The sequence below is a fragment of the Microcaecilia unicolor genome, unplaced genomic scaffold (genome assembly GCF_901765095.1).
Source record: "Microcaecilia unicolor unplaced genomic scaffold, aMicUni1.1, whole genome shotgun sequence".
Classification (NCBI taxonomy): Eukaryota; Metazoa; Chordata; class Amphibia; order Gymnophiona; family Siphonopidae; genus Microcaecilia; species Microcaecilia unicolor.
The window spans coordinates 120,478-146,043 of NW_021963160.1; the positions used below are offsets into that span (position 1 = coordinate 120,478).

General features: G+C 44.0%; 1 protein-coding gene across 1 annotated transcript in view; it reads left to right on the forward strand.

Annotated features, from left to right (window-relative positions):
* Positions 1–25,566, forward strand: part of LOC115459023 (acyl-CoA synthetase family member 3, mitochondrial-like) — a gene marked incomplete at its 3' end in the record, with an annotated part of 129,765 nt that overhangs the window by 98,786 nt on the left and 5,413 nt on the right. The window lies entirely within an intron of this gene.

Genomic DNA, 25,566 nt, shown 5'->3' on the forward strand with positions numbered 1-25,566 from the left:
CAAGATCCCAAAAATGTACAAAACATTTTATACTGCTTATCCCAGAAATAGTGGATTTTCCCCAAGTCCATTTAATAACGGTCTATGGGCTTTTTCCTTTAGGAAGCCGTCCAAACCTTTTTAAAACTCTGCTAAGCTAACCGCCTTTACCACATTCTCTGGCAACGAATTCGTTTTAAATTTACTACATTGTAGCTTCATCGCATGCCCCCTAGTCCTAGTATTTTTGGAAAGCTGATATTGATCCCACAATGTTTATTCCAAATCAAGCAATAAAAACATTTTGAATAAAACACTGTATGACTGATCCCGCTAGCTTTTGTGCTGCTCTTTTATACTGGATTTTAGCGTTTGCAGAACTTCGACCTCTATTTTGTGTTTTATTGAATATTCAGATTCAGCAGTGACCAGCACCTTGACCCATATAGATTGTGAGCCCTCCCGGGACAGGGAAATACCCAGTATACCTGACTTGAATGTAACTCACCTTGAGCTACTACTGAAAAAGGTGTGAGCAAAATCCAAATGAATAGTTCACTATCCAGATAGCTAAGCAGATAAAGTTACGTAAGCCTTTTCGTTATCCAGTTAGTGGATTGGATATCACCAGGGATGACTCTCACTCCACCCGGCACAATCCGTATAGTAATCATTTTCAGTGGCATTATCCAGATAATAAACTTGACTAATTAGGGGATAATGTTTGAAACTACCGGAGGTTTCAACTATATCTAATCGCTTTCCAAAAATACTAGGACTAGGGGGCATGCGATGAAACTACAGTGTAGTAAATTTAAAACAAATCGGAGAAAGTTTTTCTTCACCCAATGTGTAATTAAACTCTGGAATTCGTTGCCGGAGAAAGTGGTGAAGGCGGTTAGCTTAGCAGAGTTTAAAAAGGGGTTGGACAGTTTCCTAAAGGACAAGTCCATAAACCGCTACTAAACGGACTTGGAAAACTCCAAAAGGTTTCCTAAAGGACAAGTCCATAAACCGCTACTAAACGGACTTGGAAAACTCCAAAATTCCAGGAATAACATGTATAGAATGTTTGTACGTTTGGGAAGCTCGCCAGGTGCCCTTGGCCTGGATTGGCCGCTGTCGTGGACAGGATGCTGGGCTCGATGGACCTTTGGACTTTTCCCAGTGTGGCATTACTTATGTATATACAGGTACTTATTTGTACCTGGGGCAATGGAGGGTTAAGCGACTTGCCGGTTAGCTTGGCAGAGTTTAAAAAGGGGTTAGACGGTTTCCTAAAGGACAAGTCCATAAACCGCTACTAAATGGACTTTTGAAAAATCCACAGTTCCAGGAATAACATGTATAGAATGTTTGTACGTTTGGGAAGCTTGCCAGGTGCCCTTGGCCTGGATTGGCCGCTGTCGTGGACAGGATGCTGGGCTCGATGTACCCTTGGTCTTCTCCCAGTGTGGCATTACTTATGTACTTATGTACTTCAAAAACTCCAGTGCTATATCTTTTTTACCAAATGCACCTTTTATTACTTCTGTATGTGTTCACACAGTAGTTGATACCAATTTTCCATAAAATCGTAACTTCAACTCATTCATACACCATTCACCCATAATTGCCTAACTCTCTGAATCCAATATAATGAGTTAACAGATCTTGTATTTCACTTTAACATAAACATGTAAATTTATGCAATATTATGCTGCCGATCGTGACAATCGACATAAACTATCACATTTCTTTGCAAGCTGTATCATTGTCCAAACCAGCTGATCCACAGATCACACATCCCAGAGCATGACGTTTGTCCCAGATTCCTCTTAATTCATGGCACCGTTCGGCCTCTATAAACTGGGTTATCGTCAGCGCTCGAACCGGAAACAGCTGCCAATATCAGTAGCACATCACCAAATACCCTCCGTTGTAATCAGGCGTAGGCAACGGGTGAAGAGCATCAGAACCGTCTTCAGGACAGATATGTTGCTCCTACTCAGAACGGTTCCCATTATCCAGATAATGTCATTGAATATTCTTGACTGGCCCCGATCAGCGGTGCTTCTTCAGGTGGCAGGTGCTGCTACCTGGCTTTTGAATACCAGGCCATTAGTCTGTCAAAAAAACCAGATACCGTCTCCTATCCAGTGGAGAGCCAGAAAGGTCTGGAAGGTTTTTTGTTTTGTATTCTCTTATGTGTCTGATGCTAACCTGTGCAATAAATCAGGCCCCAAGTGAGTTACTGGGGTTGGTAGTCATCTATAGAAAATGACAGCATGCCGTTACCCATGTTCTTAGTTCAGTGCATTTTGGACTGACACAGGGAGATCGTGTCATAGCTCTAGAAGGTATGGGTTGCCTGAGAACGTGTCTTTCCTATAGGAGTTAGGTTCCGATGGCAACACCCCATGTTATGGTCTTCACTAGCAGCCAAGGACGATAAATTTGACTAGGTTGTCTCCGTCCACATCTTTCTATGGAGAAATTATGCCTTATCTGTTAATTTTCTTTCCTTTATTTTATTTTATTTATTTAGGATTTAGTATACCACTTTTTCTGACCTAGCAGAGCTAAGTGGTTTACAGACTAAAACATAAAAGGGATAAAAACTCCAAATTTTAAATAGGAACTTCATTCAATCTAAACACAAAGAATAAAACTTTAAACAAAACAGTTAAACAGAATAAGCCATACCACACAGGGGTGACGATGGTGTTAAAACCTGGGAACGATCCCTCTTTGGGGCCTGTTGGCATCTCTCTCCTCAACGTAGATGTAAAAACTGCAGCTAAACCTTGGCTATAAGGCTAGTGAGGATCTTGCCTGAGACTTGTTCATGTCAGGGTTTGTTGCTCGTCAACAGGTGAGTGATAATATATGTAGAACGTTACATTTGATGTGAGCTGAGCTTTGTTGAAGGCAGTAATGCAACATGTGGGTTTGGGTAATAAATTTTGTGCCTGGATAGGGGCCTGGAAAGGGCCCCAGTGGTATGCCTCTGTATTAATCATATCTGTCTACAATTTTTTTTCCATTGGGCGGGGGAACGAGGCAGGGGTGCCTTTCTCTCCTCTTCTTTTCGCACTTTATATAGAGCCACTAGTGCACATCCTGACATACGAGGGATTCGTTTAGGGGTTGTGGAGCATCGTATCACTCTTTTTGCAGACGATATTTTGTTGTATGTTTAGGATCCAGACTTGACACTTCCGATAGTTCTGGAAGTTTTCAGGAATGTACAGGTTTCAAAGTCAACATGGACAAGTCTGAGCTTTTGGGAATTGCTACTTCAGAGGGAGAGGAAGACCAGTTAAGGTGGACCTTTCCCTTTCATTTAGCTAAAGCGTAGTTTGGGGATCCGATTACCCAGAGATCTTCAGAGACTATTTACCCTGAACTATGATAGGATAGTGCAACATATTAAGGGGTACTTGGGGTGGAGGAGAGGTTTGTGGCTCTCTTGGTGGGGGAGAATTGCAGTCCTGAAGATGAATGTTCTACCTAGACTTTTATTCTTATTTCAGACCCTTTTAATAAGCATTCCCAGATGGGTGCTTCATAAATTGCAGAAACCAAAAAGGTAACTGAACAGCAAAGTCTCTCGAGACAAGCAGCAGTACACAAGGAAGAGGGAACGAACCCAGGATCAATAAAATTAAAAAATGTATTGCTCTGATGTGTATAAAAACACTACAAAATTAACATAAAATCAATGTACAAAATTCAATGTGTATAAAACAGTACACAATAAAAATCAGCACACAATGAACATAAAATCAGTACTCTAGACGCGACATGGCACCGTGTTTCGGCATGTAACGTGCTTGCCTCAGGAGTCTGCCTTAGAGGAGATGGGGCAGGGTGGGGAGCGTTTCTACAATGGTTGCTTTGAGATGGGAGCCTCAGTTTGTAGCAGATGGGTCCAGAGGGGCATTTGTTCACTGGGAATGGGCGGGGTTGCGCTGCTTTTGGGATGTGTTAGACAAGGAGAAGATGATCCCATTTAAGGTTCTACAGACTCGACAAGATTTGCACACTGGGGATATCCTTCCCCATATGCAACTACAATATTTCATGACTCCACAGGGTTGGTTGTGGGAGGAACCAATGGCACAGGATTATTTGGTACTCTCCTCTCTGGAACCTGTAAGCCACATTGAGCCTACTGCTATGCGGGAAAATGTGGGATACAAATGTAATAAATAAATAAATAGTTTACCACCCTTTTCTTTCTTTCTTTCTTTCTTTCTTTCTTTAAAGGAAAAACTTAGCAACAAAAAAGGTGGGGTTAAGTGGGGCTGGAGATCTAAATCTCCTCTGAGAAGTTCCCTCAGCTCCAGCAAAAGTAGTCTACTTTTTTAAAATAGGGTTAGAATCTACCAAAGGAACACCTCTAGCTCAGCTTGGTCCCAGTTCTGAAGGTGACCCATGAGCTTCCCTCCAGAATTAGTTCAGAAACTGCATGGTTCACCCATCACGATCTGCTGAAGACAGAGGAATAATGAAGACCTAAGACTACACAGTGTCTTTCTAGAACTTACAAGTCTTTAGTCTCTGTCTCCATCTGCTTTTCGTCAGGCATAACCTGCAGGTTCTGGGCTGATCTGATATGGACACTAAAGGACGCTATATTAGAGTCTATATGTAACCCCCAGGAAATTCCTCCCCTGCTAGATTCAGGATTTGGGAATTTCCTGTGGGTCACCCACTGGTGTGGTGTTACTGGGGAGGAGGTAGAAATGGGAAGAGCCCAGGGCAGAGTCTAGCCATAACCCTACCCATAATGGAGTGGGATGAGGTGGGGGAGGGGGAATTAAAAGGGAGCTATGAATAAGCAACAGGGTCTTTGGTTGACGGACCCTCCACCAAGACCTTTAGTACCAAGGGGAGATCCCAGACCTAAATAGGGGTGCCTCTCTCTAACCAAGAGGAGAGAGAAGTGGTCCTGCATTACCACAGGAGTCTGTAACAGGAAAGAGGACCTGATTTCCTGTCCTGGGAAAGAGGTAAAGAGAGGTCTGCTGCCCGATGGGAGAAGACAACCCAGGAGGGAGAGCTCAACTCTAGAGAGAACAATTGAGAGGGAAAGCTGACTACAAGGATCCGTCTTTGAAAGGACCTGATAATGAGGAAGATAAAGAGTGTGGAAGTTCTACCTAAAATACTCAGACACTGGGGGGGGGGGGGGGGGAGTCTGGGAGGGAACAGAGGAAAAAAATCCTAGAACAAAGAGAACTCAAGAGTGAAGTAAACTCTAATATCTAATCCAGTGCTGAAGATTTAAGACTTTAAATAATGTATATAAGCTGTCCTGTTAGGTGAATTGTTTCAAGAGAGTTGACACATTTATTGGCAGTAAGGTTCGGTTTCAGCAATTAGCCAATGTGGAATGGATTTATTTTGTCATTTAAGAAGAGAAACCCTGGGTGAGAACCCCCAGCTTGTGCTCTGAACTGAAACGATGTTTATGCCCGGCCCCTGTCATCCTTGGTGGGGACTAGAAGAGAGGTCCAGAATCGTAGTACCTCTGGGCCAAGGCTACGTAAATGGCACCCTTCGTGGGGGAAAGGGTTAATTCTCACCCGCAGAATGAACTTTGATGAGAAGAATAACATTTATTTTAATAAATGGACTGCGAATTCTAGTTCACAGTGGATTCTAAATTGGTACCCTGCCTGGGTTAAGATTGCTATCTGCGAGAAAGATTGACTGGGAGAGGAGATTGACTGCTGGTCGTACCTGAGCCTGGGAGAGTACCCTTAGGGGCTCGAGTGGGTGAGATGGGGGCCCCATCTAAGGTGGCACCAGTTCCTGCCAACAGAAAGGTGGTGGTGAAGCCAGGGCGGGAAAGAGTGCATCCAGAAGGAGGGGTTCGCACCAAAGTTTGGTGACACCTGCTAAGAGAGCGAGGAGAGCTGCCGAGGACAGCTTGAGGTTATTATGCCCTGAGGTGGTCCCCTCTGAATTTTGGATAAGGACCGTGCCCAGTGGAAGAGAATCAAGTGGCAGAGAGGGGAAGGGTTAGTGTGATTGCAGCTCTGAGAGATCAGGGAGTGTGTACTGAAAGTTCTGGTGAGAGTGACAGCATGACACAGCTTTTGGAAGCAAAGGTGGTGCTGGCCGTCAAGAGTGGCCAATACTACTACTACTACTACTACTTAGCATTTCTATAGCGCTACTAGGGTTACGCAGCGCTGTACAAGTTAAAACAAGGGGAAGGACAGTCCCTGCTCAAGAGAGCTTACAATCTAAAGGTAACAAACTATGTAGTCAGTGTAGTCAGTGTATCATGAATGGGGAAGGTGGTTAGGCGCCAAAAGCAAGGGAGAAGAGATGGGTTTTAAGTAAGGACTTAAAGATGGGCAGGGAGGGCGCATGGCGTATGGGCTCGGGGAGTCTGTTCCAGGCATAAGGTGCTGCGAGGCAGAAGGGACGGAGTCTGGAGTTAGCGGTGGTGGAGAAGGGTAAAGATAGGAGTGATTTGTCCTGAGAGCGGAGGTTACGGGTGGGGACATAGGGGGAGAGGAGGGTAGAGAGGTAATGGGGGGCTGCAGATTGAGTGCACTTGAAGGTCATTAGGAGAAGCTTGAACTGAATACGGTAGTGAATCGGGAGCCAGTGAAGCGACTTGAGGAGAGGGGTGATATGAGAGTATCGGTTCACGTGGTAGATAAGACATGCAGTGGAATTTTGGACAGATTGAAGGGGGGATAGGTGGCTAAGCGGGAGACCAGCAAGGAGAAGGTTGCAATAGTCAAGACGAGAGGTAACGAGTGAGTGGACGAGGGTTCGGGTGGTCTGTTCAGAGAGGAATGGGCGGATTTTGCTAATATTATAGAGGACGAAGCGATAGGTCTTAGCTGTCTGCTGGATATGGGCAGAGAAGGAGAGGGAGGAGTCGAAAATGACTCCGAGATTGCGGGCTGACGAGACGGGAAGGATGAGGGCGTTGTCAACAGAGACAGAGAGTGGGGGAAGAGGAGAGGAGGGTTTGGGTGGGAAGACAAGCAGCTCAGTCTTTGCCATGTTCAGCCAATGATGCAAAGCCTGCGAAGACCCCAAACCTTTACCATTTCGTTTGTCACAAATGTGAGGAGAAATTTTCAATTCGTAGGACTCCTTCACTTCGCCAACTGCCAAGGTTCTCTCACCTGAGACTCCTCGGTGGAAGAACAACTGGTCGACGTCCCCAAGGAAGAGCAAAAAGAGCGAGGTTACCCAAGCTTCAGTGAAGGATCTTTCTAAAGTCAGCATGTTTGAAATCCAGGGCTTTGAGCTTTGTCTCTACAACTCCACTTTTAGCTCCTATATTGAACCATATGGTGTAATGATCACTTCTGCCCTGGAGGGCATCCACCCAGACATTAGACGTGACTTCCATTGTGAAAAATGGTTGTCTGACTCATGGCTTCAGTACTCCTCTTTGCATGCCGTACTGTGGAGCTCTGAAAAAAAATTCCCTACTTGAGACTAACTAAAAGGTGTATGCGTCAATCTTCGTGTCCATGATCTAAGTACATAAGTAATGCCACACTGGGAGAAGACCAAGGGTCCATCGAGCCCAGCATCCTGTCCACGACAGCGGCCAATCTAGGCCAAGAGCAACTGGCAAGCTTCCCAAACGCTTGCATTCTAGTACTTACTATCTCTGTCATTACGGGTGCGTGTGTGTGTTTAGGATTTTAAGGTGCATTTTAGTTTGTATATGCAAACATAGGTGAAACTAGTAGTAATTTCATATTCTTAGGAGTCTGCGGTGCTTAATAATAGAACTTTCTGCTGCATGTTTATCTTGGTCTCCAGGTGTTAGTCACCTGAAGAGCTCCGAGTTTCTCACTCTGCACCTGTTGTGCACAAAACATTAGAGATACTGGCAGAGAGTAAACGAGAGAAACAGAGAAGGTGCAGAGAGTTTACCACGGGCAATTGCAGAACAATGAAGCGGTGTGCAGCTGGTGTGGAAGAGCTGGGTGCCAGTCAGGTTGGTCGATGCTGGACCACTTAGTAAGAATTGAAAGAAAAAAAAACTAACGCCCCCATGCCTTGTGCTCATTACTTTGACGTTCACTTCCTTAAAAACTCCTATTTAAGATGTAGAAAGAAGAGTGAAATATTAACGAGGACACTTTGTTTAAAAGCATTTTCTTGGAGCAGGTGTGCCAGTGCATTCTTTGTCACCTTAGGCTCCCAAGTCTAATTAAACCCATCTTTAATTAGCACCTGTGCTGGCAACAAAATATTTGCCAAATAATGCAAAAACGAGCAGTCTGGGCGTCGGGTACTCTGGGTGAGCCTTCAGCCTTGAACCCCTCACCTTTCCATTAACTGGCAGACTCCTAGCTCTTATACCCCCAAGGCAATTTCCAAAAGCCATTTATTTATTTATTTGAAACTGTCCAACTTCCCAGCAGATAAAAGTACGTGCTGATGGTTCTTTGTGTGTCCTTGGCAGGATCTCTCTTGTTTTGCTTTGACTACCGCACCTCCTTGCTGCCCTTGGTACCTCCCTAGTTTTGTCTAATGAGTAAGCCGGCCCTATGGGTATCCTATATTCTTTCTATTTCTTTATCTCAAGGCACATGGTGGAGCAGGTTTCATTTCTTACACCCCAGGCCCTACAGTATCAGAACCTGTGCAAGATTTGAAGTGAGAATGGAAGCCCTGTATTATGTATACCTGTGCAGGGTCAGAGGTGAGAGCGAGCAGAGTCCCTGCTGTATCTGTACCTGTGTAAGGAGAGAGGCCCCCGCAGTATCTGTACCTGTGCAAGGTCAGAAGGGAGAGGGGAAGCCCCACAGTATCTGTACCTCTGCGGGGTCAGAGGTGAGAGCGGAGGCCCTGAAGTATCTGTGCCTTTTGAGGGTTAGAGGACAGGCCCTTCAGTGTGAAAATAGCTGCACCATTATGAGTTTGGAAATGGCATGAGGAGGAGTGATGGGGATTGCTCCTACTCATGCTGGTTCCAATCTCAAAATGGCAGCCGCAACTTCCCACGGCAGTCTCGGCCACCACTTTCAATTTGCAGCAGTTTACATATTTTATATACAGGTACTTATTTATGGAGTAGTGGAGGGTTGTGACTTGCCCATAGTCACAAGGAGCTACGATGAGAATCAAACACAGTTCCCCTGGTTCTCAGGCCACTACGCTGACCGTTAGGTTACTCCTCCACTCCAGAGGCAAGGCCTGGTTGAAACGTAATATGGATGGTTTTACAGAAAAGTGGGCTAACCCTCAATTATGCCAGTTTGCAGCTTTTTGGATCTGGTGCATCAAGACATCAATATTTACCAATGGACAAGTTGACTGAGCTAAAAGCGAATGAATTTCGCAGATTTTGGCATGTCATTGAACAGTCTATCCCCATTGTCTGCATGGACAACTGTGCCAACCACCTCAGATGTGAAAAATGGTTAGCCCACTTGTCCATAAGTCTATCCACATATATTATTTAATGCTGGTAAAGTAGTCTCTGGAAATTAGAACAGGTCTTTGAGAGATATTAAATAAGCTAAATGAAAATTCAAAATATGAAGATTTAAATGTCTCGCAGCATTTTCCATATTATCAATCTTCTTATGTATAACAGTTTTATCCAACACCAAAGTACCTTGTACTTCCTTAACCAGTTTTACTTCTTGTTCCAATGTATCAATCCTCTGATTAGTTGTGCAGGATTTAGATTCAACAGCCAGAGTTTTAGCAAAAGTCTGAGAAGCAAATTGAGCAAATAGACAGACCTTATATAGGGATGGTATCGCAGACCAACCATCATCCAGGGTTTTCTCCACAGGCCTTTCTAAGGGAGGAATGACTAGCAATGTGGGGCATGATTTCAGTAGCTCCATACGTCACCATTTCCATTGCAACCTTATTACTAAGTCCTCTACATCTCCACCTCAGTATTGGAGGTCAGCCCCGCTGTTGCTGCCTCCCTCCTTCATAGGAGTCACATGGGAAGGCTTTCCCCCCAGCTGAAGCATCATGCATTCCTTCTGCAGCTTCGGCTAGCCAGCAGTAGGTTAGGAAAAACTGGGCTCAGTGACGCGTCACTACCCAAGGAAGGGCCACTCCTTGATCAGCCCTCCACCACAGGAATGCCCGCAACAGCCTGAACTTTGCTAGCAAAGTCCAGGATAAAGTGCTGAACTACTGAAGGAAGTCAGTGCCGCGATCCGAGGGGGGGGGGGGGGGGGTCTTTGCTCTAAGGTAATTTCAACAAGTTGAAGATAATCCCAAGGCCCGATATTCAGCCGGCAGTGATCAGTGTTTTGCTGATCGCTGCTGGCATTAAATCTGGAAATTCAGTGCCGGGCCATTTCCAGGCACTGGCATTGAATTTTCAGGTTTCCGGAGCTGGCTAAATACATAGCTGGTTAAGAGTGATATTCAGCATTTAACCAACTATGGGTACTGCATAGAGACAACTGGCTTCGATATGGTCCTATTTAATTTATGCAGTTAATGCAGCTGGTTAAGTACTGACTATCTGCACTTTACAGGCCAAGTGCCGACTCCACCCTTGAAACGCCCCCCAAAATATCCGGTTTTCATTTTGGCGCTAACCAATTATTTTCAGTGGCTAGCTCCAAACAGGCTAGTTAAATCGCTTTAAATGTCGACCCCACAGTGTTCTCTGGAGCGTCGTTCAACATGGCAGCCATCTTGAATCCCCAGCTTTTGATTTGTAATGGATATTTTCAGTGCTGGAGTTTACCAGCTGTCTTGTTCCATGATCAGATGCTATGTGTATTTATCTCTTTCAACTTTATGTCAAGTTTATTTAAATTTAATACCCCACCCTACGGAAACCTTCAGGGTGGTTTACAATCTAAAATGTAGTAGGGGAGATGACATAACTTAAGACTAGATACACCAGGGAAGAGGGGTAGAACTACAATTTTGACAATAAAGAGAATGGGGTGAAAAGGTAAGGAAGCTCTATACTACTGGCACACCAGAGCTGCAGCCATTAAAGGAGCAATGAGTTATTGATAAGCATCTGTAAAGAGAGAAGTTTTAAGGTCGGTTTTAAACGTTGTCACTGAAGATTGCAAACTTAACGAACTGGGAAGGACATTCCATAATCGAGGACTTTGTACCGAGAATATAGCTTCTCTGGTGTGTTCGTGGTTGATAATGCGGTAGCTAGGGGCAATAAGTTGGTTTTGTTGAGCGGACCTGAGAGTTCTATTAGGGCAGTAGGGTATAAGAAGTTGGGAGAGGTAAAGTGGCTCATGTGATGTCAGTGTCTTAAAAATGAGCAACAGGATTTTGTAGGTAATTCGATGTGTCAGAGGCTGCCAGTGTGCATCCTTTAAATAATATATAGAGAATCCACAAAGCGTGGAGAACTAAAAGACCCACAGATACTTTGTAAAACAAACAGAAAAGTGGGCACAAAACCAGGAGTCCCAGAGACTGGATCACAGTAAAGCTAAAACCAAATTTTATTAATTAGTATATTTGACTCGACACAACCGTTGTGTTTCGGCCAAAAGGCCTGCATCAGGAGTCTAAATACTAAGGTAGACAGCTAATGATGATCCAGAATAAGAAATACTGGCGAATATTGTATAAATGGTCTTTGTATTGAATCGTGGAACGGATCACTTGTGTGAAAGGTTCAGCAGTAAATTTACTGCTGAACCCTTCACGCAAGTGATCCGTTGTAACATAGTAGATGAAAAAGTTGTGTTATAACTAATGAATGGATTAATATATTGAGTGCAGAGGGCGAGATTAATGAGTGTATTGAGTGAATTAAGCGAAGTTTATAGAAGCAGTTACGAACTACTTTGGAAATTTGTGGGCAAAATGAGAGTTCTGAGTCAAGTAAGACTCCTAGGATATGTATTGTTTCATAAGTACATAAGTATTGCCATACTGGGAAAGACCAAAGGTCTATCAAGCCCAGCATCCTGTTTCCAACAGTGGCCAATTCAGGTCACAAATACCTGGCAAGATCCCCAAAAAGTAGAAAACATTTTATGCTGCTTATCCTAGAAATAAGCAGTGGATTTTCCCCAAGTCCATTTTAATAACGGTCTATGGACTTTCCTTTAGGAAGCCGTCCAAACCTTTTTTAAACTGCGCTACACTAACCGCCTTTACCACATTCTCTGGCAATGAATTCCAGAGTTTAATTACACGTTGCATGAAGAAATCTTTTCTCCGATTCGTTTTAAATTTACTACATTGTAGCTTCATCGCATGCCCCCTAGTCCTAGTATTTTTGGAAAGCGTAAACAGACGTTTCACATCTACCCGTTCCACTCCACTCATTATTTTATAGATCTCTCAGCCGCCTTTTCTCCAAGCTGAAGAGCCCTAGTCGCTTTAGCCTTTCCTCATAGGGAAGTCGTCCCTTCCCCTTTATCATTTTCGTCGTCCTTCTCTGCACCTTTTCTAATTCCACTATATCTTTTTTTGAGATGCGGCGACCAGAATTGAACACAATATTCGAGGTGCGGTCGCACCTGTGGAATTTGAATTCCTGAGAGTACTACAGGTATAGACAAGGTGATAGTTGGGATTGCAGAAAAAAAAAGACAACCCATTGCCAGACACCATCTATAAGTACAGAGTATGTGATGACAGTTATCCATTGACACTTAGTTTGCAGGTCTGTGGCTGTGCAGTACATGGAAACATGAAAGCAGCCTACACGAGTTTTAGATATCTGTGAGTAGATCCTGCAAGTCTCTGCTCTATAATTGGGCAAAGGCAGAGCCAGTTCAAGAGTAGTCGGTTCCCCCCCCCCCCCTCAATTACCTTTCAAGCCTCTAGCCTGCAGCCCCCTCCTCCCTTCGTCGGGTTTTGATAATTCTCCTCAACAACCTTGATCATCAACAGAAATCCTTTAGAAATGCAGGTTAAATTATGTGCTTGATCGGTGTTTGAGCTTATGTGGTTGTCAGGATCTATCATTTTGCTACTCTTTTCTACCATCCAAGAAGCTACTTCCCTAGGTGACCGGCAGGTCATGCCTAGTGGTTGAGCCAGCTCTGGGCAACGGTGACAAGAGAAGGATACCTACTGCATGGCTGATGGAATGGCAGCAAGGAGTAAAGAGAGTGCCTTGGTTTTAGTTTTCTGTTGTTTTTTTTTTTTTTTTAATTATCTTGTTGTTTATCCATATGCAAGCTGTCGTAGCAGGCAGCGAGCTACCCAAGTGGTGCTGCCTCTCCTCAGCTCACTTCCTTCCAGCGCCCTCCCCCTTCCCTCCCCGTTGCCATCTGTTACTCAGTCAGACGCTCTAAACTCCTGTGTACACGGAGGCAGAAAGGATGCAGAGAAAACAAAGATTTTAATGAGTGTTTCACTCCCTGCTGTGCATACAGTGGAGAGGGGTGAGGTCCTGAGTGTGGGGTAAACAGGACAGCACAGTGCTACATGTGGCTCTTCTGCTGTAAAGCCTGCCCTGCTTCTTTGCAGGAATACTATTTACTTTAGGATGACAGATGTCTTGCCTTGCGTTGGGAACAAGAATGGAGAGATGGAAGGCATACACTGTGTATCCAATACATCTGCCTTCTATCACACCCATCATAGTGTGTTATGTATATGCTGTGGAAGACAGAGGAAGACTCTCAACTTGGCAGACTGGATGGGTCAATTGGTCTTTATCTGCCACCATTTGTGTTACCGTGCGTGTGAGATGTCATGAATGTGTATAAAGGGCTTGATTCACTAAAAACATTTCCCCCAATTATCTATGGAAGAAAAAAGCCCAGTTGGCTCGTGTTATAGTTGATTAGAGGACCTAAAATCATGCAGTCTAGAGAAAACACTGAAACGATTCAAGTATTAAGCTGGCTTCGATAAGGGAGGAGGAGGAGGTAGCACTTTTTGTACAATGAAGCTAAAGGGAGGGAGGTGCAGAAGGAATACGACAGGGTGATGGGTACAGGATAGACTTGCAGTGACCGTGTTAAAAGGCACACCAGTGGCAGAATCCAAGAGTGCCTGGGATAGACACAAAGGGACTTAATGGGTCGATGCTCAAAACCTAATGTCAATGCTAAATAAACCTTCCCAAGCACAAATTCACTTCTATACAGCTATAGTATATTATTGTTTGAAGGATCTTCAGAATTCGTGCAGCTGTACTGCTTAGTGAACAATTTTCAGGCAGTCAAGTGCAAATCGTCATTGATCCCGTGTAATCTTTTTTTAAATGATGAGTATGTTTTAAGTGATACATTATCAGTGCAGCAACAATTTCAAATAGATTATTTTTCAAATCCTCTTCTTGGAAAAATTCAAATAGAGCTGATTTCAGCGTTTCAAAATATATTAAATCACTTAACTGGCAGAAGTGACATGTAGATCAGGAACCTCAACCGACTTTGCCAGGTTTCGAAACTTCATCAGGGCGGAGGTTCTATCTCTCAAACTAGCTTCATTCTTCCTTATGAAAAAATGGCCGCCAAAACCTAAGTTCGGCACTAGAGGTGATTAGCACCGGACTAGTGCTGGCATTTATGGGCACAGAAGGCTCTAGTGCAGGAAAGAACTTGTGTGCCAAAGATTTAGTGCAAAATGCATGTAAATGAGGTCATTAGCTCGGAGAAACCGTGCACAAAAAAAATGCTGCCCTACCGCCAGCTCTGAGGTCACGTTGAGGGGTTAGAAGAGAGGATTTCTCATGAATTTCCTTTTAAAATCTGCTGGGTTTGATTTTATTTGAAAGAGGAAGGAAGCCCGAGCAAGCTTCTGAGCGCCGGTGGTGAGGAACAAATGTGTGCGAGTCCGAGCAAAAGTGAAAGTGGAAGCACACATTGGCGCTTGTTTTCTGTGCTTAAATATAACCTTTTCAAGTGGAAAAAGAAATTCAAAAGCTTATATGTAAGGAGCAGAAGAATGGTGCTGATGTGTGCCTAACATAACGGGTTTGAATGGACATGCACACATTTCTCCCCCTTGCACAGCACGCATATAATTTGCATGCTGTTAATGTTGAGCATTGGGAAGTTATTTGGGTATGCTGGTTCCGCTGTATTTTCCAGTGCTGTTCCCTATAGCTCCAGAGCTAAAATCCCACGTTTTTGATGCTGCTTTTAACTCCTAACTTTTATTCACTTGTTCAGAACCCTTATTTTATCATCCTCACTTTAATATTCCCTTATCTCTTGTTTGTCCTGTTTGTCTGTCCTAATTAGATTGTAAGCTCTGTCGAGCAGGGACTGTCTCTTCATGTTCAAGTGTACAGCGCTGTGTACGTCTAATAGCGCTTTAGAAATGATAAGTAGTAGTAGTAGTAGTGTTTGAGATTCCGGAATCTTGCTACTCTTTGTCCTTATCCCTTATTTGTCCTGTTTGTCTGTCTTGATTAGATTTTAAGCTCTGTCGAGCAGGGACTGTCTCTTCATGTTCAAGTGTACAGCGCTGCGTACATCTAGTAGCGCTTTAGAAATGATGATTAGTAGTAGTAGTAGTTCTGAGTATCGGCTTCTTAGTGACACAGGGAGGAAAGGGTCAGGGAGAAGTGCACGGACGAAGCAAGACTGGAAAGATGGGCAGACTGGCTGTACCAATCAGCCCCTGTTAGCCCACATTTTCTGCTCTCGGTGACGGTTTTAGTGCGTCCACTTCAGCAAGTTCTGTGGACGTTTTAAGTTGGCCGTGTTAAGGTGGATAATAAAGAATGCAGTTTACAGACGATTGACTGTACGCACCCCACGTAGAAAGGCGGGAGCTTGAATGAGTTTGTAATGAGGAGCAGGGAGCCCCGCTGACATCTCTCCTGCTTCATTATCTTCAGGAGCCTACAAGCACCAAGCCCACCAACCTGGGGGAGGGGGGGGGGGGCTACAGGTTGGGAATTGGATTTCACGTCTAATTTATAGCATCAGGAAGAGACGGGTGTCAAAAAATAATTGCCAGACAGGCTGGCCTTGCTTTTCCCACTGTGTTTACTTGTTACCTGCTGAGGAAGTTTTAAGTCTATGTCTAAAGGTCATATGTGACCTAGAGGGACCCTCCCAGAGTTGCTAACAAGGGAGTTGAGCCTCTCGGAAAGATAATTATTGTTATCTCTGCTTGTAGGTATGTCTTCCATTTCCAAAGCCTCTTGGCTACAATTTTCATTAAACTGACAGTATCGGGGCCTCGATTTTCATTCCGCAGCAGCTGATTTTTGTTTATAGCCACGGTGCGTTAACAGATGCTCCAGGCCATGGACCGGTCTTGTATGCTTAATGTGAATGGCTCGCTCGCTGCAACGCACTCAGAAACAAATGACAGTGCATTCACTTTCCCATTGTCCCACCCTGTGTCATAAGAGGTCCGGCCTGTTTTCACAGTTTACAGCTTTCATGAGCGAAACTTGAGGCCGGTCTCAGTTTCCAAATGGTAACAGAGCGTGATATGACACACAGGTTTTTTATTCTTCCCAGCCCAAAGTGTTGGAAAGAATTATGCATAAGGAGTCAATAATGTCTGTTTGTCTGTCTGGGGACAAAATAATCAGTTCCAGCTTCTGCAGCATAGAAAAGTTTGATACAGTGAAACGGCAGTTGGGGAATTGCCCCTTTCAAACTGCCTCCCCCTGTTCTCTAGTCTCAGGGATTCAAAGTAATTCCTTGTCCTGAGGGCTGCCTTTTAATCATTCACATCTGTATTTCATTTTCTATTCTTCTGTGAAACCTGCTGACCAGAATCACACAGTTTTCAGACTGGTTTCTATACTTATTTATTTACTTAAAACATGTGTACCTGTTTAAACCTAAGCGGTTTAGAATTTAAAACAAACATAATCCTAAAACGTACCCATGTAAAGCCAGCTAATACTTGTCCCCATGAGCAGGGCTGGATTAAGGAATTGGCAAACTAGGCACATGCCTAGGGTACAAATGTTTAGGGAAGGGGCCCTGTCAAAAGTGCTCAGGACTCAAGAGGCTAAGATCACCAACTGTACAGGGTTTTTTGGGTTTTTTTTCAGGATTCAGATTTTTTGCATCAGTGTTCAGAAAGTATGAGAATGGCTGACATGTCTAGAGATTTCAGAGTTTAAAATGTCTATCTGCTGTTCTGCAGTCCTCCCCAATATCCAACACCCCTACCTCCTCCCTCCAGGACAGAGCCCTACTTCCAGTGTCACTTACAGCAGAGGCTCTGAAGATGAGGAAGATGGAAAATACTACTACTACTACTACTACTACTTAACATTTCTAGAGCGCTACTAGGGTTACGCAGCGCTGTACAATTTAACAAAGAGAGACAGTCCCTGCTCAAAGAGCTTACAATCTGAAGGGAGCCCCTAGTCACAGGGTCCAGCCTCAATTTCCCACCGAAATCACCTCAAACCCCAGCCAGTCGGGTTTGAGAACCCACAAACTGTAGACCTCACAGGCGTACCCTGAAGAAAGCCACAGCACGATGGCTGAGACATCAGTTTCGCTTAAACATGACAAGACCAGAACAACTGCAGCAATCAAGGTCCAGCCAATTCGAAGAGTGTGGGGATAAAGCAATGGAACGTCGCCGTTCAAGACACAGAGACTGTGAATAGGATCCAGCTAATGGGAAGGTGGTGGGGGTGGAGCACTGGAAACGGCTCAACATAAAATAGGTCAACTTTCCTGTCAATGCCTGAACAGTTATTAGCTCAAGCACTGACAGGAAAGTTGACATTAAAAAATGCATGCTGCAGCAAGATCCTTACCACCTCTTCCTTCCGCTACCTCCCCCCCCCACCAGCCGAGCCAGGCCCAGCTCGGTGGAACCCTTGCTAGACCCCCTCAGTCACTTTAGTCTGGTAGAAGCCTAGACCCCTGTACCTTGTAGGAGGCTGGAGTGATGCCTACTTGCGCCATCTTCAAAATTATGCCGCCCTGCCCCTGCGTGATGCATCCTGGAATGCACCAGATGGGGCCTGTCTACCATATAAGGTAGTTTCTTCCTTATATGGTAGTCAGGCCTGCCCAGTGCATCCCAGAATGCATTGGAAAGGGTGAGGCAACACCATTTTGAAAATGATGCCTAGAGAAGCAGAAGCGAGTAGGCATCACTCCTGCCTCCTAAGGTATAGGGGTCTGGGGGATGGGATGGGCTTCAACTAGACCACCAGGCCAAAGTGACTGGGGAGGCCAGGCGGGGCCTGGGCTAGCCAGGGGGTCACTTTGTGACTGGAGGGAGGGAGCTAGGGGGGGCCACTGGACCACTAGGACATATATTTATATATGAGGGGAAGGGAGGACCAGTGCTCAAAACGGATTGGGTTGGGAAGGGGGACCATTAGACCACCAAGTATTTTGGGAGGAGGCCAGTGAAGCAGGGTAGTTGAGTTGGAAGGAGAGAAGGGGATTCCACTAGACACCTCTCCACCAACCCTTCCAATACTGCTCTGGACCTGGCAGAAAGTTTCCCGCACTAAATGTGCTTGAGAAACGTTTTTGATGGGGAAGGGGGCACTGATTGAATGAGTGCATGCACAGCAGTGTGTGTGTGCTTTTGTGGCATTTTCTGGTGAGACCAATATCATATAAACGGTTTTTTTACTTTCAAAATGTGGCCTGGAGAAATCCACAGCTATACATGTACCAATTGCAGGGTCTGGGTCAGACCTTCCCCCACCCCCACCCCCCAATGTGCATGCTAATTGGAAGGAAATATTTTAGTCTGGGGATTTTACCCTGGTACTGCAGCATTCAAGCTCCCCCTTCCCCTTTCTCTTCCTGCTTCTTTTTTGCTAAGACTGAAAAATGATCAGTTCAAATATTCCCTTTGGCAGGAGAAAATGTTTTAAGATTCATTTTCCCTCTGACTTCACACTTTGCTGCAGGTACTCCGCATCCAGCTGAGCCTCTGCACAGACTTCACTCTAATCTTCTTTTCTTCTGCGGTGGTACAGGGAAATATTTCTTTTTATTTATTTTTCAAAATGTATATCCCGCTTTAAACCAAAGCAGGTTACAATCAAACATACATAATTTAAAATCATAGACCAAAATACACCATATCAATCGCCCTTCCAACAATTCTCAAAACTAAATAGAGCTCATCTCTCAGAATAAAGTCCGATCTGAAGTTATCCCTCCAAGAAAGCTTTCAGAAAACAGTGAGTTTTCAAGTATTTCTTAAACTGTTATCTACTCGCACAAAGTCTCAAATGTCCTGAAAGCTTGTTCCACATAACAGAATGCTTGTGTACAAGTTTCTGCAAAACGATATGTTGTGCAAGCTGGAATACAATTGTTTTGCCATTTCAGAACATAAAGCTCGCCTTGGTTGATACATCTCTCTATATAATAATTGGTCAATCTGCGTCCCTGGATGGCTAGCTGCCTGGGTTCGTAACCGTATGCTAATGAGCTCACCTCCAGCGTTCCCTTCCCTCTCAGTGTCCTGCCCTCGTGGAAAGACAAGTAACAGAGGAGGGCAGGAGGCGATGCGAGCCGAGCCTGCCACCGCTGTGACCTTAGGTATGGAGGGGAGGATCGCTAGACATGGATGAGATGGGAGGGCAGGGCAGGGGAGAATCGCTGGACAGGCAGGGGAGAATCGCTGGGCATGGAGGGGAGGGCAGGGGAGAGAGACGAGAAAACGCTTAGACGACAGCCTTCCTAGGGCCCATTTCATTTGTTCCGAAACGGGCGTTTTTGCTTGTAGTCAAAATATTTCAAAAGTTTCAAGTTTGTATTACTCTTGATAGACGGCCATAAACGAACTGAGCAGTTTGCAGTAAGTCAATTATTCTATAACATAGTAGATGACAGCAGAAAAAGACCTGCACGGTCCATCCAGTCTGCCCAACAAGATAAACTCATATGTGCTACTTTTTGTGTATACCTTACCTTGATTTGTATCTGTCATTTTCAGGGCACAGACCTTATAAGTCTGCCCAGCACTATCCCTGCCTCCCAACCACCGGCTCTGGCACAGACCGTATAAGTCTGCCCAGCACTATCCCCGTCTGCCAACCAGCCCCCCCTCCCACCACCGGCTCTGCCACCCAATCTCGGCTAAGCTTCTGGGGATCCATTCCCTCGGAACAGGATTCCTTTATGTTTATCCCACGCATGTTTGAATTCCGTTACCGTTTTCATCTCCACCACCTCCCGCGGGAGGGCATTCCAAGCATCCACCACCCTCTCTGTGAAAATGTACTTCCTGACATTACTCCTGAGTCTGCCCCCCTTCAACCTCAATTCATGTCCTCTAGTTCTACCGCCTTCCCATCTCTGGAAAAGGTTCATTTGCGGATTAATACCTTTCAGATATTTGAACGTCTGTATCATATCACCCCTGTTTCTCCTTTCCTCCAGGGTATACATGTTCAGGTCCGCAAGTCTCTTCTCATACGTCTTGTAACGCAAATCCCATACCATTCTCGTAGCTTTTCTTTGCACCGCTTCAGGAGCTTAGAAAGGAGCTACAAAATTGATGAGAGAGAGACAGACAGAGAAAAAAATTGTAAAATCACATTGGTACTAACCTGTCACCCGCTTATTAGGAGTGGAGGAGTGGCCTAGTGGTTAGGGTGGTGGACTTTGGTCCTGAGGAACTGAGTTCGATTCCCGGCACAGGCAGCTCCTTGTGACTCTGGGCAAGTCACTTAACCCTCCATTGCCTGCCACATTGAGCCTGCCATGAGTGGGAAAGTGCGGGGTACAAATGTAACAAAAAAAAAATAGGAGGAGCAAAGCTGGGGAGGGGGTGGGATGTGAGCAATATTTATATGGTCTGTTGTTAAATACAAAATGCTTCACAAAACGGGTTTTCAGTTCAGATTTAAATCCAGGAAAAGACACTGGTGGCAAAGAATTCCACAAAGTCAGTGCTATTACACTAAATATTGGAGCCCACATTGTATCAAAAGCAATAATGTGGAAGAAGGAAATCTTTAAACAGTTTTGTTGTGATGACCAGGGGGATATAGGGGATCAGGAAAACGTGAGAGGTATAATGGTTGTTCTGAGTAGTGGATTTTTTGGGTGAGGACAAGTATTTTATATGTTATCCTGTGAACTATAGGCAACCAATGTTCCTGACAGAGAGGGGTTACATCATCAAATTTGCAGGAATTAGTAATGAGTTTAACTGCTGAATTTTGCACGATCTGTACGCAGCATAGATCTGCTGACAAATCAAAGGTAACACATCAAATATTACTCTATTTTTCACTGGTAACCAGTGGAGTTCTTTCAGAATTGGAGTGATGAGAGCAGATCTTTGGACTCCCACGATCAAATGTGCTGCTGCATTCTGGACGACCTGCAGCTGACATCCCTAAATACAGCCAATTACAGTAATTAATTCTTGTTAATACCAGGCTCTGCAGATCGTCTGAAAATCCAAAGCAGACACCAACCATCCCTTTCAACTTACTCAAAACATGGAGCTGGAAAAAGGATGTAGAAATCACATGATCAACTTGTTTCTGCATTGTGAGATTCGAGTTTTACATAATCCCTGGATTTTTGAAGACAAGATTTTACTATGAACTTCGCCCCTTCATATTTCAGAACTGTAGGTAATGCAGGATTTAATGATGTACCAACATACATAATTTCAGTCTTTGCCAAATGTAGAGATAATTTCTGCCGACCCATCCATTCTATAATTTTATCAAAATAAAATGTTAGTTTTAAACTTAAATCCTGCATGTCCTTCAACAGGAAAAGGATGTCATCAGCATACATTCTTTTTTTAATTAACAAGAAGTCTTTATTGTAAAAATGAAAGAGCCCTGTACTGTATCATTAAGAAAATATCATTCTCTATATTTCACACCGAACAGTAATCAACTTACAAGGTTCACTTCTAATGCCAGCATATGTCTGGACTTCACTTTTTATTCCCATTTTCCCCCCATAAGATCCCTAACCTAAAGCAAAATATCAAACCAAACCTAATTATAGAAAATAGCCCACCCTTCTTACCCAGTACAAAACACAGCAAATGACAATATCACCTATAATCAGCAGTCAAATAGTCACAACAAACCCCATCTATGATCCCAAACCCAAAGGAGCCCGTATTCTTCCCAATTTTGCCATTTGCTTGCGGTCCTTTGCTAATAGTCTCTCTTTTTCTGCGATATTTCCAAGCAAATTTTTCCACCTAATTATTGAAGGACAGTTTCGTTGTTTCCAAGCTTGTGCAATGGTCAGTCTGCCTGCACATAAACAATGTTTCGCTAGGATCTTGCCCTCTACTTTGAGTCCCAAAATATTTTTGTGAAATAAATACACTGCAGGGTCCCATGGTATATCAACTCCTACCCACTGTTGCATCCTCCCCTGGATAGCTCTCCAAAATGCTCCCACCTTTCTGCATGTCCACCATATGTGGCCCATGGTGGCCATTTATCAGCATACATTCTAAAAGACACAAACCTCTGAGGAATCTTGACTTAATATGTCTTCTTTCAGCTGCAGCCCCGCATTCACTGTTGCCGGCTTCCTTTCTTGTCCCGGGCCGGTACATCGGTGGCCTGAAGCAAGAACCTTGAGCTGCGATCCTCGTGCTTGTGGCAGGCAAAACAAAAAAAAAACAGTATGAAACCGTGCGCGGGGCCGTAGCCCTGCACACGCTGCTGCCATCTTCCTTCCTCCTCCCTCCCCTCAGGATGTAACTTCCTGTTTTGGAGAGGGAGGAGGAAGGGAGCCAGCAGCAGCACACGCAGGGCTACGACCCCGCACACGGTTTCATGCTCTCTTTTGTTTTGCTGCGAGGGTCGGACTCGGAGTGAGACGTCCAGCCACAGGGCAGCTGGAGCTGACGCTGCCAGGAAGGGACCTGAGCCACCCCAGCCCAAATTTTGGGAGCCGGTTGTTAAAGTTTAACAACCGGCTCCCAAAATTCTTTAAAAAATAACAAACGGCTCTGGTGAGCCGGTGCGAGCCGGCTCCAGCACACCACTGATCAAAGTCCACTGCACTAACCACTAGGCTACTCCTCCACTCTAACAATTGTTTTAAAACCTCCTTTTCAATCACTTTTGCCAAGAACAGTAAGACTGAAAATTGGTCTATAATTACTAGGTATAGTTGCAGCAACTGAATATTTTTTCAACAAAGATTTTACAGTCACTAGGTTAAAAAAAAATCAGATAAATGTCTTTCCAACATAGATGTATTCGCTATTTTCATTAAAGGCAATGCATCCAAATTTGTTAGTGAGCAAAACTACACTGACGAACAAGGATCATAATGAGCTCAGGTTGGAGGGAGACTCTGTATTGTTGCCACAATATCTTCTTCACTCACTACCTGAAATTCGGACCAAATCTCTGGCAATACATCAGAAGAGATCCCAACTCAGTATAGAGCTGAGATTTTACATACTGGGTCAGATCAAAGGTCAATCAAGCCTAGTATTCTGTGGCCATTCCAGCTTCACAAGTACATGGCAAGATCCCCCCAAAAATAGATTCCATAGTGTTTATGCCCAGGCATAAGCAGTGACTTTCCTCAAGTCTATCAGGTTAATAACAGTTTGGATTTTTATTTATTTATTTATCGTTTTTATACATAGTAAACAAGTATAAACTTGTAAAGAAAAATTCACTATTACAATTAAATCTAAAGATATTATTCATAACACAAATTAAATATTATAGCTTCATTTAAAGTCCACAACAGGAGTCCAAGATTCCTAAATAGGAGAAAACAGGTAATAAACTTTATAAATCAAATTTTGAGATACAGACGAGTTTCTATTCGACTTTACTTAACTTAGGAGCTCTCTTAGATGTTAAAAAAGATGACAATTGGTCAGGATCAAAATAAACATATTTCACGGCTTGACAGGAGATTAAACATTTACAAGGATATTTAAGGTAAAAAGTTGTGCCAAGTTGAAGTGTCTCCTGTCTCATCTGTAAAAACTTTTGTCGTCGCCTTTGCGTTTCCCTCGCTAGATCTGGAAAAACACGAGTTTGCAAACCACGAAAGGTTTTTTCTTTATTCTGAAAAAACTTCTTTAAAATCCAGATCTTGTCCGAAGGTAACGCTACTGTGGCCAACATAGTAGTTGGTGTTATCTGTTCTGAATCCGACATTTCAAGAAGGGCAGAAACATCCAATGGTTGCAACAGTTTGGATTTTTTCCTCCAGGAACTTGTCCAAAACTTTTTTTAAACCCAGCTATGCTAAATGCTTTTACCATATCCACCAACAGCGAATTCCAGAGCTTAATTGTTTTGTATGTACTACTAAGTAACTTCATGGAGAATCTCCTAGTCTGTACTTTTGAAGGAGTAAATAATTGATTCACGTTTTCCTGTTCTGGTGTACTCATTATTTTATAGACCTCTGTCCCCTCAGATGTCTGTTCATCAAGCTGAAAAGCCCTGATCTCTAGTCTTTCCTAATTAGGAAATTGTTCTAGCCTCTTTATCATTTGGTTCCCCTTCTCTGTACCTTTTCTAATTCCGCTATATCTTGCACCATGGAATGATACAGAGAATTTGTATCATCTGTTTTGTTCTCGATTCCTTTCCTAATAATTCCTGGTATTTTGACTGCAGAGGATTTCAACGCATTGTCCACAGTCACTCCTAAAAGCCTGTCCTGGGCGGTGTCTTCTAGCATCATGTACTTGTCCACATTAAATTTATCTGCCATCTGGAAATCGCGCAAGGTCCTTTACATAGGAAAAGGTTATAATTACCAGGATGCACTGGATGAGAATTAAAAAGGCAGGACAAGCGTGGAGTCTTCCCCTTTTTAGCAGGATAGGCGGGAGTTAAATGTTTTTATTTTATCCTGTTAAATTTTCTAGTCAACAGCAACCCCCTTAATTTCTAATGGAATTGTCAGCGACTGAGGGTTAGATACTAGGCACTATGCAGGAACAGAACTCCGAGGTAAAGCTAGGGAAGAGGGATGAAATGTGTGAAAAAGTAAAAGGAAAAAAGATAGCATTTTATAGTGAACAAGCGTACAGACTGAATTCCAGAAACCTACAGAGGCACTGGGGCCTTTATTGTGTTCCGCTATACCAAATGCTGCAGGTGGCTGCTGGGAGAGGATGACAGAATCTGGACTGGAGTGGTTTCCCAGGGATAGCAACTTCTGAAAGCTGATTGCAGTGGCCTGAGCCAGATGAGTGTGGCTCTGTGGAATTGCCCGGCCCATGGAGTGAGCTGATGGATGTTGATTGTGGGCTGAGTGCTGCCCTGTGTGTTGCTGTGTTTCAAGTGCTCCCAGGGGAAATTTTCTTTCATTTCCTCGTTTGTGGATTCAGAATGAAAAACAAGCATAGAGGGGGGAACCTGTTCAGCAGCGGCACAGTTAAGAGAAATATATCATTTCACATCAAGCTACTTCGAACTGGACACAGGATCCGATGGTCCCTCATCTGATCTATCTGTAAAAACAGTTCCACCCTCCAATGAAGAGACCAAATAGAAACATTAAAGGCCTGGGATATATGTTATGGGGTTAGTTCATAGCTTCCTGTCTGTGTTCCTGGAATCTGTCGTCTTCTCCTGTGCTCTGGCTGTCCAGTCATCAGGTTCTGGACCCAGTTTATACCACACTTAAGGGTGGGCCTTGCACAATTTACAAAATGTGGACAGCGTTGAAGAGTGACATTGGATGTCGCCTTCGGCACCTAATCACTTCATCTCTTCTCAGGAAATCT